General features: G+C 44.1%; 1 protein-coding gene across 1 annotated transcript in view; it reads right to left on the minus strand.

The window, feature by feature from the left end:
* Positions 1 to 1,174: 1,174 nt before the first annotated feature.
* Positions 1,175 to 13,142, minus strand: part of LOC116440251 (collagen alpha-1(III) chain-like) — a 295,630-nt gene continuing 283,662 nt past the window's right edge. The window contains exons 17-18 of the transcript XR_004238482.1: positions 4,087 to 4,170; positions 1,175 to 1,307 (exon numbers count right to left, since the gene is read on the minus strand). The gene's annotated coding sequence lies outside the window, so the exon portion shown is untranslated. The remainder of the gene's footprint in view (positions 1,308 to 4,086; positions 4,171 to 13,142) is intronic.

Below are 13,142 nucleotides of genomic sequence, written 5' to 3' on the forward strand. Positions count from 1 at the left end.
TTTGTCCTCTCCACATTTTCTTCATCTCTCATTTGTGTCTTTTTGGTGAATCCGTAGAGGTATTATCTCAGAGATAAAGAACTGCCTTTTTGCCTGACTGGGCTCTCTAGTGATTGTGGAAGCAAGGTATTCCAAGACAGAAGTGGCTCAGCTCCTCCTGGTGAGGACTAGAAGCTGAAAACTGGTTAGCAGAACCCCTGACATTCAGATTAAGTGCTGCCAAAATTTTCTGTCTGGGAAGGACTTGGAATTGATTGCACCTGGGCCATTAATTTTATTTCACAAATAAAGTAGCTAGCTAATGTGAGGAGATAAAGGTTGGGTAAAAACAGGAAGAGAAGAGACCATTACTGTGCCCACCTGCTGCCAGTCAGCTGGGAGGCATCAACACTAAATACAGCTCCTGCAGCTCGTGAGCACATTGAGGGCAAAAGCAGAAGCACAGGAGGAAAATTTGGTGCCAAGGAAAAGCAACAGTCTTGAAACTATCTTTGGTGCCACCAATGGTTTGGCCCTCAGTCCTTAGAAGAGCAACAATAATTAGTGGACTTGTGTGGATGGATTTTAGAGAGTTGGAAATCCCAGAGAGAGCCATTTTCCAGGTGGAAAAACTCAGTCTGCAACACAAAATCAGGACTGAGTGTGTGTATTTCCGGATGAGTTCCAGTGGGGACTGCAGAGACATGGCTGCTTTACCCACTGTGGTGCTTTGTAGGAACACAGACCACCTGGAGCACCAGGTCTCCTCTTCCACTGCTTTACTCTTAGGGCCAGACATCACTCCTTTCCTTAACAGCTGCTCAGAAATCTCAAGCAATTCACATTTTCTTGTCTTCTTCTCTATTTACTTAGATCAAAATTTAGAAGACCAGATGCAACTTGGGCAAAAAAAAAAAATTAATGCACCATTACTTTATTTGAAACCCCTGCACCCAATGTTACACTTCCAATTAAATATTCTTAAAAAATACATAAGTGCTAGAAAAGGTAGCATGGGGTTATGTAAACAAAGCAGCTGGCCCAGAGGAAGATTTACCCTATTTGCTCCATTAAATTGAGCATGCAGTGAGAGAAATGACCACATCAGTGAACAAAAATCCCTCAGCAAAGGGAAAACACCAACAGATACAACATATAGCAACATCTTTACACCATGCACACTTCTGTCTGTAGTCACCTGGAATCAGATGGATTTTTGAACACTGTGACCCAGGTTATCACATCTCCAGTGTATGTCAGGGATATTACTGGTGCTTTAAATCTTGGGCTTTTTATGGCAATACTGTACAGAACCACATACCTGTCACCTGACAGTATAAGAACACACAGAGTTAAGGATAATAAGATCTTTTCTTAATGTTCTCTTCAGGTCCTAAAACTTTAGTGTTGTCTTTTTTTTTACTAAAATTAATATGTTACTTCTTTTGTAGTGTTCAAGTGCCTAGAACTACAGCTGTCCACAGCAGTCATCTGCAGCAGAAGAATAAGGGTTATTCAGCTTTAATGTGTGATTCAGCCATGAGAAATTGGGTGTCTTTAACCAAGCTTTTAAAATAAGCCAGGTACATCACTGAAGAAAGATGGCAGTGTAGTGAGAACATATTGTCTGGCACAACCAGACCCTATTAGGTCTGGCTATAGCCTTCCAATGGTATTATGAGCAAGACAGCTAATCACTCAGTGCCTCTGTTCCTCAGCTATATAATAAAGGTGATAATTCTTTGCCAGGCTATTCCTTTTCTCTTGTCTCTTCGAGGCATAGACTGCACCGTGTAGGACCATCCTACAGGGTATTATTTTTATATCAGTAGTACCTTCAAATATGAAATGTAGGCTAAAGCATCTGGTTTGGTTGTTATTACTATAATAAAATAAAGGCTATTTTAGATTTAACAAGGGCTTCATCACAGAACACAGCTGCTAAGTGAGCCATCCATTTAGAATTACTTTTGGATTAAGACACATCGGGTTTTAAATAATTCCAACTTTTGAATGAACTGTGATGGCATTTTGTTAATGAAGGCTAAAATCTTCAAGTTTTCCCTTTGTAATGTTTCTTGCCTGGTTAGAGTGTTCTAGCATATGGACCCTGCTGTGTTAATTTTGGATATGCAAAGCATGGAGGGTGCTGGGGTTTTTTCTTGCCAAAAAGAGAAATTCCATTTCTAAGCACAGAAAGGAAATACAATGTTCAAAGCTATTGCTTTGAATTGCATGGCAGCACTTAGTCTCACTCATGTTTATCACCATTTGCCACCCCACTGTAGCTGGGGCTGTGGAGGGGATTTTTCCTCCACTGGTGGGCTGCAGGGGAGGGGGTGCGCTGAGAGAAGCTGTTCTGCAGTGTTAAAACATCCAAACAGGAAGTAAGGCAGAAGGTGGGGATGCACGAAAGTGTAAACTGAAGGCAATGAAGTGCAGCCTGTCCCACTGCAGGCAGCAGCAGCAGTGGGTGGTGAGAGGCACCAGCAGTAAGATGCAGGAAGGTGCAATGGCCTTGAGAGGGATGCTGCCATCACCACAGCACGAGGCACTGTGCAGGACAGAGAGCTTATGAAAACACTTTGACTTGCCTGTGTTACACAGGTAACATGTTTTGGAAGTGTCACGTTGCCTTCAGGCTTTCAGGGCCTTTTGGACATATTCACAACCAGCTCCACTGTGTGCTTCTCTCAGCTGCTTTTCTTTCACACTTTCCTGTTGCTCAATTCGATACAGTGACAGGGATCTGTGCCACAGGAAAGTGTGGCCTGATTGTATTTTCTGTTTGCCCATCATATTAAAGTCCTCTGTGGTCTGGGCTTCTTTGGGTCAGGCAGACTCATGACACATCATGCCAAAAGCAGTGGAGGAGATGGGAGAGGCTCTTACACCTCGAGTGGCCCTGGAGACATACATGAATACAGACAGGGTCTATGTGGTTCTTTCAGACAGAGGGATGGGCAGGATGGATATTCAGTTCCCAACTTTATTAACTAGCTTTTATTAAGCCAGAAAGGCTTTTTAGCTTTGTAAATCTTTTTACTTTGGCCTGGCTGTTTGTGTATTAACTTGGAAGATTCAACAAATTCAGTCTGCTTGTAAGGCTTGAGTCACCATGCTGTCCTGGACCTTAATCTTTATTCCTGTAGCTGGTATATGAAGACCTTTCTGTTCTCCACAGGACCACAAGCATGGTTTTTAAGGCAGCACATTACTTCTTTTTCTTTCCTGCTCCTGCAGCTGTTTTGTAGAAGACAAGATGCTTTGCAGCAAGCCACAGAGAGGCATATTTTCTTCCAAGATGCGGCTTTAACCTGCACAATCCAAGCAACAAATGCCATGTTTTACATAATTGCGGGGAAGTGGATGTAACTAATGATCAATACCAAGAGTTGAACCATTTTCCCCATTTGCAAATTATTAATAAAAGGCCTGGGGTTTAATGATTTGTCCCTCATTCCAAACTAATAAATCAGGGAAGAAACTGTAAATTAGTCACAGTGGATTCACTGAGAAGGCATGGGTGCTGATGGCTGGAAACTTCACAGACAGGGTGAGGCAAGTCCAAGAGCCTTCAGGAGGATCAAGTGAACAGCTGTGGCAGCGTGCTGCCAGGAGCTGGCCACTGGGGAAATGCCAGCCAGATGAATTTTAAATCCTGCCTGCAAGGCTGTCTTCCCAGGGCAATGGTGTGGCCTCACCACATGTCCAGTGTCAGAGAACCTGCCAGTGCTTTCTGGTAGGGAGTAGAGCAGAGAACAATCCCTGCTCTCCCAGTACTTGCTTGGGGACTTAATTATTGTGTTACCGTCAGACTACATTTGCATGTGCCTTCAGACCCAATTACCCTGGATTTCCTTGCTGCATGGGGTTTGATATGCCCAGTATGTTGGGGAACACCTGTCCCAGAGCCTTCCCATGAGATCTGCACACTCTTAAAGAAGCAGTCTGATTTTCCCTGGAAAGCTCACAATCCACAAGAGTATCTAAAATGTGTTCCTCTGCCTTCTCTCATTTAAAATGAAAGCAGCACTTTAACATAAACACTAAAATGTCCATTTGGTTTATATTTGCTCTAAAAATGCCTTACAGACCACTACTTACAGGGGGCTCTGGTGGGAAGCCATCTTCTGCCTCACTATCCATCTTCAGCCTCTCTTCAGGACCATTCAAGCCAGATAGAAATACCTAGGAACACACAAATCTTTACGTATGTGACTTTTCATCAAAATGGTAGCTTTCCTCTTTGGGTATGCCTCCTCCTCACCATACAGTAGATTTAGGGTTCATGATAGTTGTCAGGTTTGGAAGCCCCCAAGAATTGTATTTAGGGCTTTGAGATATCTCACGTGGCATGAGGCAGCTCTGGGCTGCCTGCTGGTACCTTGTTGCTCAGCCTCAGCTGAGTGTGGGCATTTGGAACTGGTGGGGACCACAAGGGCTGTGTAGCAGAGCTGAGGCTTTCAGTGCAGGAACCTTCCTGATTGATAAGTATTGTCATTTCTCTGCAAGTTCCCTTTAAGTGTCTCTTTAGCATTCCCCTGGATTTTAAAAGGTTTTAAGGTTATTCACATGACCAAGATCAAGCTGCTGGTACCATGTCTTTGCTGAATACAGCTGTGCAGTCCTGCAGATAAATACCTGACTCCTCCAGCTGGATAGGTTATCCCTCCATGTCTAATCTGTCACAAAAGATTTGTGTTTGAAAGCAAAATAACAGTTTTCTTACTTTATTTTTTATTACTGTAAATCTGTCAAAGGGAAGCAGCTGGAGCAGACCTCTACATCCCGAGGGGAAAGAAGGAAAAATATTGTTTTGATGGAAAACTCAGCTAAATCACTTAAATTAAGAATTACTGACACTGTGGCTGCTGGAGGTGCAAATAGAACACCTAACTGCTTGAAGCAAGAGTCTGGGAAGTCAGAGAAATTGTGCAAAAAAGAAGCTGTGCATAACAGCCCCTCTTCTCTGGTGCTTGTTAACCTAAGGTTTTCCTCAGCAAAACACCATGGGGTATTGTATGCTGAGGAAATGGTCAATTTACTGTTGAACCATCGGGCTGGAGTCTGAAGAAGCAGTGGACAGGATATAACTGAGAAAGAAGTCAAGGATGAAGTTTCAGATTGTGTTATCCAATGCTTGTGTGTGTGGCCTCCAGCCAGGAAACCTCAGCCTTATATAGCATCACCTGTTTCAGTGGCGAGCAAGAACTGCCTCGCTTGTCCAAGGACACCAGGAAGGCTCTGGCCTCCAGTATGTCCATGCCAGGTTGCAGAGGTGTCCCAAACCATCTGACGTCACCTGTCTTTCCTGACCTACCAAGCTTCATTCAGAGATGAGCATGAAAGTGAAAGCACTGAACATCTCACAGCAATGTTCACACCAGAGGCTGAGCAAAGCCAGGACTGTGGTGTCTCTCCCCAGAGGTACAGGGAGGGACAGGCTTTGCGGCAGCTGGCTGGACAGGGAGGTGAGGAGGAGCTGGGTCCTAGGATGCTGGGTCCTAGGATGACTGAGCTGCTGAGCTTTTGTTCACACCAGCTTCCTTAAGGTACATGGGATCTCTGATTTCCCAGTGCTTCAACGGATATCCCCTGGGAACCCTCCTTGGAGCTGCTGCATGCAATGGCTGAAGCACTCCAGTGTGGAATCAGCATGGTTTTGCTTCTGGGTTACACTGAGCCAGACAAAAGGAAAACTGGGATCCTGGTAAATGACATTAGCCAGATGTTTTCAGAAATTATTCTCCCGCCCAGATGCTGAGAAAGGCAGGGGCAAAGGGGCGTCCCCAAGCCACATCTACACTGCGCAGGAGGGCAGGGTGGCTTTGGGACACAGTGGGGCACTGTTGCTGTTTCTGCTGCTGCCAGGCAAGGCAGCTACACCAGGGAGCATGAGAGGCCTTGCTACAGCGGCAGGAGCTGCCCCACAGAAATGGGAGACCTGCCTGAGCTTAGGTCTCCTCACTGTATCCCCAGCTATTGCAAAGGCTGGAGGGAGTTACTTCTTTTTCCCAAGCAATTTCTTTCTAGTAACAGATATTACATCAATTCAGGACCTTTACTCCTGTCAAGAACTGCTTTACTGCATAAGAAGGCTCCTGGAAGACCACCAAAGTGTTTCTAATGAAAGACATGAAAGTCTGGACAAATTGGTGAAGATGGTACAAAATGATGCTGCAATCCACTGCAGAAGGCTCTTTCCCTACTGAGCAAAGATCAGTGTCCTGAGCTATAAGGGGAAACCACTGCAGCACTTTCCATCAAAGTCACAAGTTAGAGTTAAACATTCACCTTCCCCATGTAATTAAATAAAGACATCAGCAAGGGCTTCAGCAGAGACAGCACCCTAACTTTAAAAACAAAAAGGTGGGTGCAAAATCCTTGTGTGTGAAATGGCAATATTGATTGCAGACTGGATGTGAGGGAGCACACAGGCAATATGACTGAACAAGTGTGTACATACCTCACTATTTATGATAATTAGAGTTTGAAGGTCAAAATGTGCCTTAGATGCAATTTGCTGCATTGATCTCAAAGCTCTTTAACACAAAGAATATTTCTACTTTACAGAAGCCTTTCCCTCCCTTCTGCATGTGCAGCCTGGTTGATAGTGAGAGCTCTGCACCTATATCCTGAGTGAACACAACCCACCCTTGAATGGCATCCCAAGCATGCCATCCATGTTGACCTAGGAAACGTGAGATTATTATAACCCCCTAAATGAGTTTGCAGTAATTACTCAAAGGCAATAAACTATTTTTTATGAACAGAACACAAGACATTAAACATTTCATTAATGACAGCTTCACATTTCTTTGAAGTCATTATGATTAGAGAGACATAATGTAATATTGTCCTGCATTATGAAATTGCTTAGACTTCAGTTTCTCCTTCACTGGTCACAAAATCAAATGTAGTATGTTTTTTTTTTTTTTCCCTTGTATAAATTCACCCTATCCGGTGTGGTGCCTCCAAGGTACACATTACATTTTTATTAGCTGGGCAGTGTGAGTCATGCTATTAATCGGTATCAGTAGCAATACATCACCAGATTGTCCTTTGCTGCACAGCCTATATTTAGAAAGGGAATGAGACTGCTGCTGGGTTATATAATGATGCAGCTATTTATAGATCTCCATTATACCTAGAGAGCACCATCCTGACATGTGAGCTGAGAGCAGCCAGGCTGACAGAGGTGTGATTATAGATTCATCATCTTCCCCACCTTTACCCCAGACACGTTTGCAATTCTGTTTACCTGCATTGTTTCTGTTTACTTCACTGTCAGAGACTGAAATATTATAGTTTTTGACTTAAACATTTTCTTGAAGGACTTTTAAAACTGTATTACAAAAGCTGCAGAGAAGACTACCACACCCTGAATGGACTGAGGCCTGACACTGCTCGCTGATGAAGATAAGATAAAGTAACAACTCAGGGCTGGGGACATTCACAAAGCACAGCCTTAACACCTCCAAGGTGGAGACCACAGCCCCAGGGCTATCAGCTGCCAGGCTTGCACAGACCCTCAAACCAAAGGGTGGAGGGAGGAGACGCTCTGGCTATCTTGGAAAAGCCTGTGGTGAGAGGAGCAGTGACTGCCCATCCTCCCCTGTGCAGAGGAGCCCAGCTGAGGGGTCCTCACCGGGGAGGGGAAGCTTATCCACAGCAGAAGGGGGTGACATGGCCCATCACAGGGGCCCCCCTCAAAGGGGTCCCCAGACCCTGCACCAGAGCACCAGAGATGGTGCAACAGACCCTCAGTGTTGCAAGGGACAGTGTCAAGCCGGCCCCTGCAAGGGAGACACGTGGGCGTTCCCACCTGGCCCACAGCGTGTATTAATCCACGGGATTCTGCACTCTTTGGCATGTGGCGGCGTGGCCACGGCAGCGATGGGGGACCCTCACCACCAGCAGACCAGATGGAGGGGAGCAACAAGATGTCATTGGGACCCTTGGATGGGTGACATGCTTCCACCTAACCCCTGTCACCTCTCCCTGTTCTCCCACCCCCCCCATGCACAGTTTTTTTCTTTCTTTCTTTCTTTCTTTCTTTTTCTTTCTTTCTTTCTTTCTTTCTTTCTTTCTTTCTTTCTTTCTTTCTTTCTTTCTTTCTTTCTTTCTTTCTTTCTTTCTTTCTTTCTTTCTTTCTTTCTTTCTTTCTTTCTTTCTTTCTTTCTTTCTTTCTTTTTCTTTTTCTTTTTCTCTTTCTTTCTTTCTTTCTTTCTTTCTTTCTTTCTTTCTTTCTTTCTTTCTTTCTTTCTTTCTTTCTTTCTTTCTTTCTTTCTTTCTTTCTTTCTTTCTTTCTTTCTTTCTTTCTTTCTTTCTTTCTTTCTTTCTTTCTTTCTTTCTTTCTTTCTTTCTTTCTTCCTTCCTTCCTTCCTTCCTTCCTTCCTTCCTTCCTTCCTTCCTTCCTTCCTTCCTTCCTTCCTTCCTTCCTTCCTTCCTTCCTTCCTTCCTTCCTTCCTTCCTTCCTTTCTTTCTTTTTCTTTCTTTCTTTCTTCCTTTCTTTCTTCCTTTCTTTCTTCCTTTCTTTTCTTTCTTTTCTTTCTTTTCTTTTTCTTTCTTTCTTTCTTCCTTTCTTTCTTTCTTTCTTTTCTTTCTGTTCTTTCTTTTCTTTCTTTTCTTTTTCTTTCTTTCTTTCTTTTTCTTTCTTTCTCTTTCTCTCTTTCTTTCTTTCTTTCTCTTTTCTCTTTGCCTCTTTTACTATTAAATAAAATACATCAATTTTTTGGCATCAACATCTAACCTCGTTTGGTTTTAATCTCGTTTCTGGGAATATTTACACCCTTCTAAGTTCTTTCCAGTTTATGCACAGAGACTTAGCTTGCTTTTCTGAGTTTAAACTGGATCATAACATTCACCTGCAGTAAAAATACATGTAAAATCTCTGTTCAGGCAAAAAAACCTCACAAAATTTTAGAACCTGTTATTACTTGTGGAAAGGTAAAACAGAGAGTCACAATACAAAAAAACCCCCCCAAATTTTCATTTACCTTCCTTTTTGATTGCACGAATGTAGTCAAATGGAGCTGCCTTAAAAATACGCCCATATTTCTAGTAGCACTGCACTAAAATTTTCAGATTCTGAGTTTTTTCCACTTTTTCTCTTTTCTTTTATACTGATTTCTAATGGCTATGAGTAGAAAAAGCAATGAAGAACATTACTTTTTATTGGGCCTGAACAAACATAAGGATGGGGGAGTTAAGCATTTGTGTTGCAGGTAGAAATGTGGTTTTTGCTGTATCTAGCATGTCTTACAAAAAACCACTGGTTCAGTCCTGCACAGCAGTTAGTTCACATGAAATATATTTTCAGACAAGTAGTTGCAAAGCAGAAATTAAAAATTTAAGGTGAGTTACTATTACAGCTGGAGAAGGGGGTCAGCGGCTCTGACCCAGGAAGAGGTGGCCGGTCCGGGGAGATGGTCCCGAAAGGAATCGCCTTCCCGAGATCTGGTGTCTTCCCTCAGCTGCTGGCAGGAGGGCCCACGCAGAAGATGTCAGCTCTTTAGTGATTATCAGCTTATGACTCCAGCTCAGCTCTGCAGGGCAGCCTCCAAGCCAGACCAGAGAGAGAGACGAGAGGCTCGTGTGGCTGGTTCCGCACGAAGGGAGCTTTATTGTGGGTCCCCTCCGGCGAAGGGGTGAGCCAGGGACGAGAACCCTCTCTCCCACAGGGGCCCATTGGGCTTGCTTTTATAGGGATACAGGAGATCAATAAAGGCCAATGGGTTACCGAGGATCTGGGATGGGTACAGACCAATGGGTTACGATGAAATCTGCATTGTGTCTCCTAAAGGATTGTGGGTTTGTCTTTTCTCGCCCTGACCAAAGAAGTGGTTGCCTTTCCAGGGAGTCCTGCTGGGCGATTGTGAAATCTCTTATCTCAGCAGAGATCCCTCCAGGGCAAGGGCTGGGCATACCCCACAAGTTACAAAGAAGGCTCAAAGCATGGTCTCCATGTTTGCACACCTGAGGTATTTCAGACCTTGGATGTTCATTTGTAAATTCTCTAGAACTGTAATTTTACTTGTAGAATAGTAAATAAACCAGATTCCTGCCCTGGTCTCTTGGTCCCCAGAGCACCCCAAACAGAAGGCTCAGCCCTGGCTGGAACTACTGAGGCAATTATCTCACTGCTGCATTTAGCTCACACCAAGGCCTGGTGTTGTCCCACAGTAGGCTCTGGCTGTGGGATAGCATAAGGCTTGGAGCTGGTAAAAAACTGGGAGGCGTGTCAGGTGCACCACAAAGTTGTGCTGACATCCAGAGGGACCTGAACAGGCAGGAGTAATGGGCTGTCAGGAACCTCATAAAGTTTAACCAGGGAAAGTGTCAAGTCCTGCCTCTGGGGAGGAACAACCCCAGGCACCAGCATGAGCCAGGGGCTGTCTTGTTCAGAAGCATCTTTGCAGAGAAGGATGAGAGGGTCCTGGTGGACACCAGCTTTGACAGGAGCCAGCAAAGTCCCTACCTGCAAAAAAGGCCAACAGTGCCCTGGGCTGCATTAGGAAAAGTGTCACCAGCAGGTCCAGAAAAGTGACTCAGCCCTGCTGAGACACACCTGGACTGATGGGGGTTGAACTTGACCACCTCTAGAAGTGTTCTCCCACCTCAGCCTGCCTGCAGGCCTGGGAAGGCTGCTCCTCAGCTGCAGAATCACTGCCTTGATCTTTAAGGTCCCTTCCAGCACTAGCCTTTCTATGACTCTATACCTGTTGAACAGGATGATGTCAGCATGGGACAGTGGGTGCCAGGCACTGCTTGCTGGAGGAATCCATTGGAGTCATCTGAGTGGATCTTCTGTGGATCCTTTATGCAGTGAACAGACAGGGTCAGGTATGTCAGAATGGATCTGTGGGACTTGGAGTGACAAGAGTAGAGTTACCAAAGGTAGTCTGGTTTTCAGCTGCTGTCAAATGCCTGCCTCCAAAAGGGATGCAACACATACTCTGGAGTTGTGCAGCTTCCTATCACAAAAGCAGCCAGGTGCTTGTCCTGCTGTGTAATAAATCACCAGTTAAAGCTCTCCACCAGGTTGTGGGAGATTTGGATCTGTCCCTTCCTCTGCTCCCAGGAATTTATAGCCTTGGGGCATGACTGAGAGCTGCTCAGAGTCCTGCTGGTTGAAGCCCAATTGCACACAAATACTCAGGAGAGACCAGTGACAAGCTGTTGCAGTGGCTAAAAGTAATCAGCTCCTACATGGAGAAGTCAAATGCATTTTCTTCCAGCTTCCTGATTTCCCGTGCTTTTGTTTCTCCCCAGCCCATGGAGGTTCATGCACCAGAGTGGAGCACAGGGAACCCCAGAACAGTAAGGCCAGGTGTCTTTGTGCTGTTGATTGTAGCTGTGCTGGGCAGGGTATAAAGGTGCTGCTTTTTAGCTGCTGTGAGCAGACTGGGTTACCTGATGCCAGGAGTGGGGACAAGGCAAGAAGTGAATATACCAAGGTCTTCATCTGGCAGTGAATGTGCTGATGTCTATAAGACAAGAATTTTTCTCTGTCTTCTTTTCTCTTTTTGATCTTTCCTTTCTTTTCTTATCCCGTCCTCTTCTCTCATCAGGGTGTTAAATGTGTCTCTTTCAACTATTCAGATACCCAATGTTCACAGAGCTGGCAAAAGTAGGATACCCTTGGAAGCTCTGTCAAAGCTGATTGAAACCAGGTACTGACTCAACAGTTTTCAGACAAATACAGTCACAGTGCAATCACATAAACATCAAGAAAACAGGATTAAAAATATTTCCTTGTAGTATCAAAATATTTTATGCAGCTATAGTACTAGTTACCTATACTATAGTACTATTGCCTTGTACCTATGCCTAGAGGTTGTTTTTGCTAGATTTGCAACAGTCCATGTCATCACATTGTCTCATCACATTGTGTCATCACAGGCCACAGTTTAGAGCAAGCACAATAGCTCCAGCTTACATCATCATGTGCTGTTTAAAGTGATTAAAATACTAACCACCAGGCATCAACCTCTTCATTGCAATTAAAAGCAGCTTGTTTCTGCAAATTGAGATAGGTAGTGATACAAAAACCTGATGAAATGGCGCACATTTCATTCCTGGCCAGGGTTGCATTTCTCTCAGGCCCCAGGATTTATTAAATTCCCTCATCCCTTTTAGCCTGTACATGCAATGCATGCATAAGCATCACAAGAGAATTACAATATAAAGGGGGCACTGTCAATCTGATGGCCATTAAAATATGGTCACTGACCAAATCCCTTAATATACTGAGTTACTGCTGTTGGCTTTAAATACACTTTGGAGAGGATTAACTGCAAAGCATGTTAAACCAAGGGCATCTCTCTCATCCTCAGCTGCCACAAATGGGATGTAAGTTTTGCATACAGAAGAAAGGAGAAGGATTTTGACAGCTGGAGATGCTTATCTTTCCATACCACAGGGAAGGCTGGACAAGATGCTGCCTGCCACCTTTCCAAGCTGACATTATCTACATAACAGCGAAGGTGCTGAATGTCAGTCTGTGATAACTGGGGAGCACCTGCTCCATATGCAGAGGAGCTTGCCACCACACAACAGCAGCAGATAATGTTGTTTGAAGTGGGGCAGGGGAGGCAAGGCACAAAGCATACATTCAGAATAGGCACCATCCTCACAAATTAATTTGAGGACTGTTTATTAAAACATGCAATAACATTGCAAATGCCTATGTTAGCTGGCAATCATAATCCATCATATTTAATTAATCCATTGATATTTAACTTACTCTGAACCTCTTGTTAATATATGGAGTTTGATTTATTGTGGCAGGTTGAACTGTAAATTGAATTGTAAAAAAAATATTCCCACAAACACAATAGGTCAAACTGCTGTGGAAAACAAGAACTGCTGCTGAAATGTAAGAGCTTTTTGATGTCCTGGAAGCAATTCAGGCCAACCTGTCCTGACTGGACATGGTATAAGCCCCAGCTGTTGAGCCACTGCAGAGGGGGTGGTGCCATTTTGTCAACACTTGATGCACCTTTGAGGTCCAGAATGTCTCTCTGTTTGGAGAAGAAGCTTTTCCAGATCCGACAGACAGGTTCTCAGAATATAATGATTCAAAACCTATAACACCCTCACAGGATATTATATTGGTGTAATATTACTCTGTGGACCCTGTTTATGTGTCGTGCTGT

This window comes from Corvus moneduloides, chromosome 2, assembly GCF_009650955.1.
Source record: "Corvus moneduloides isolate bCorMon1 chromosome 2, bCorMon1.pri, whole genome shotgun sequence".
Taxonomy (NCBI): domain Eukaryota; kingdom Metazoa; phylum Chordata; class Aves; order Passeriformes; family Corvidae; genus Corvus; species Corvus moneduloides.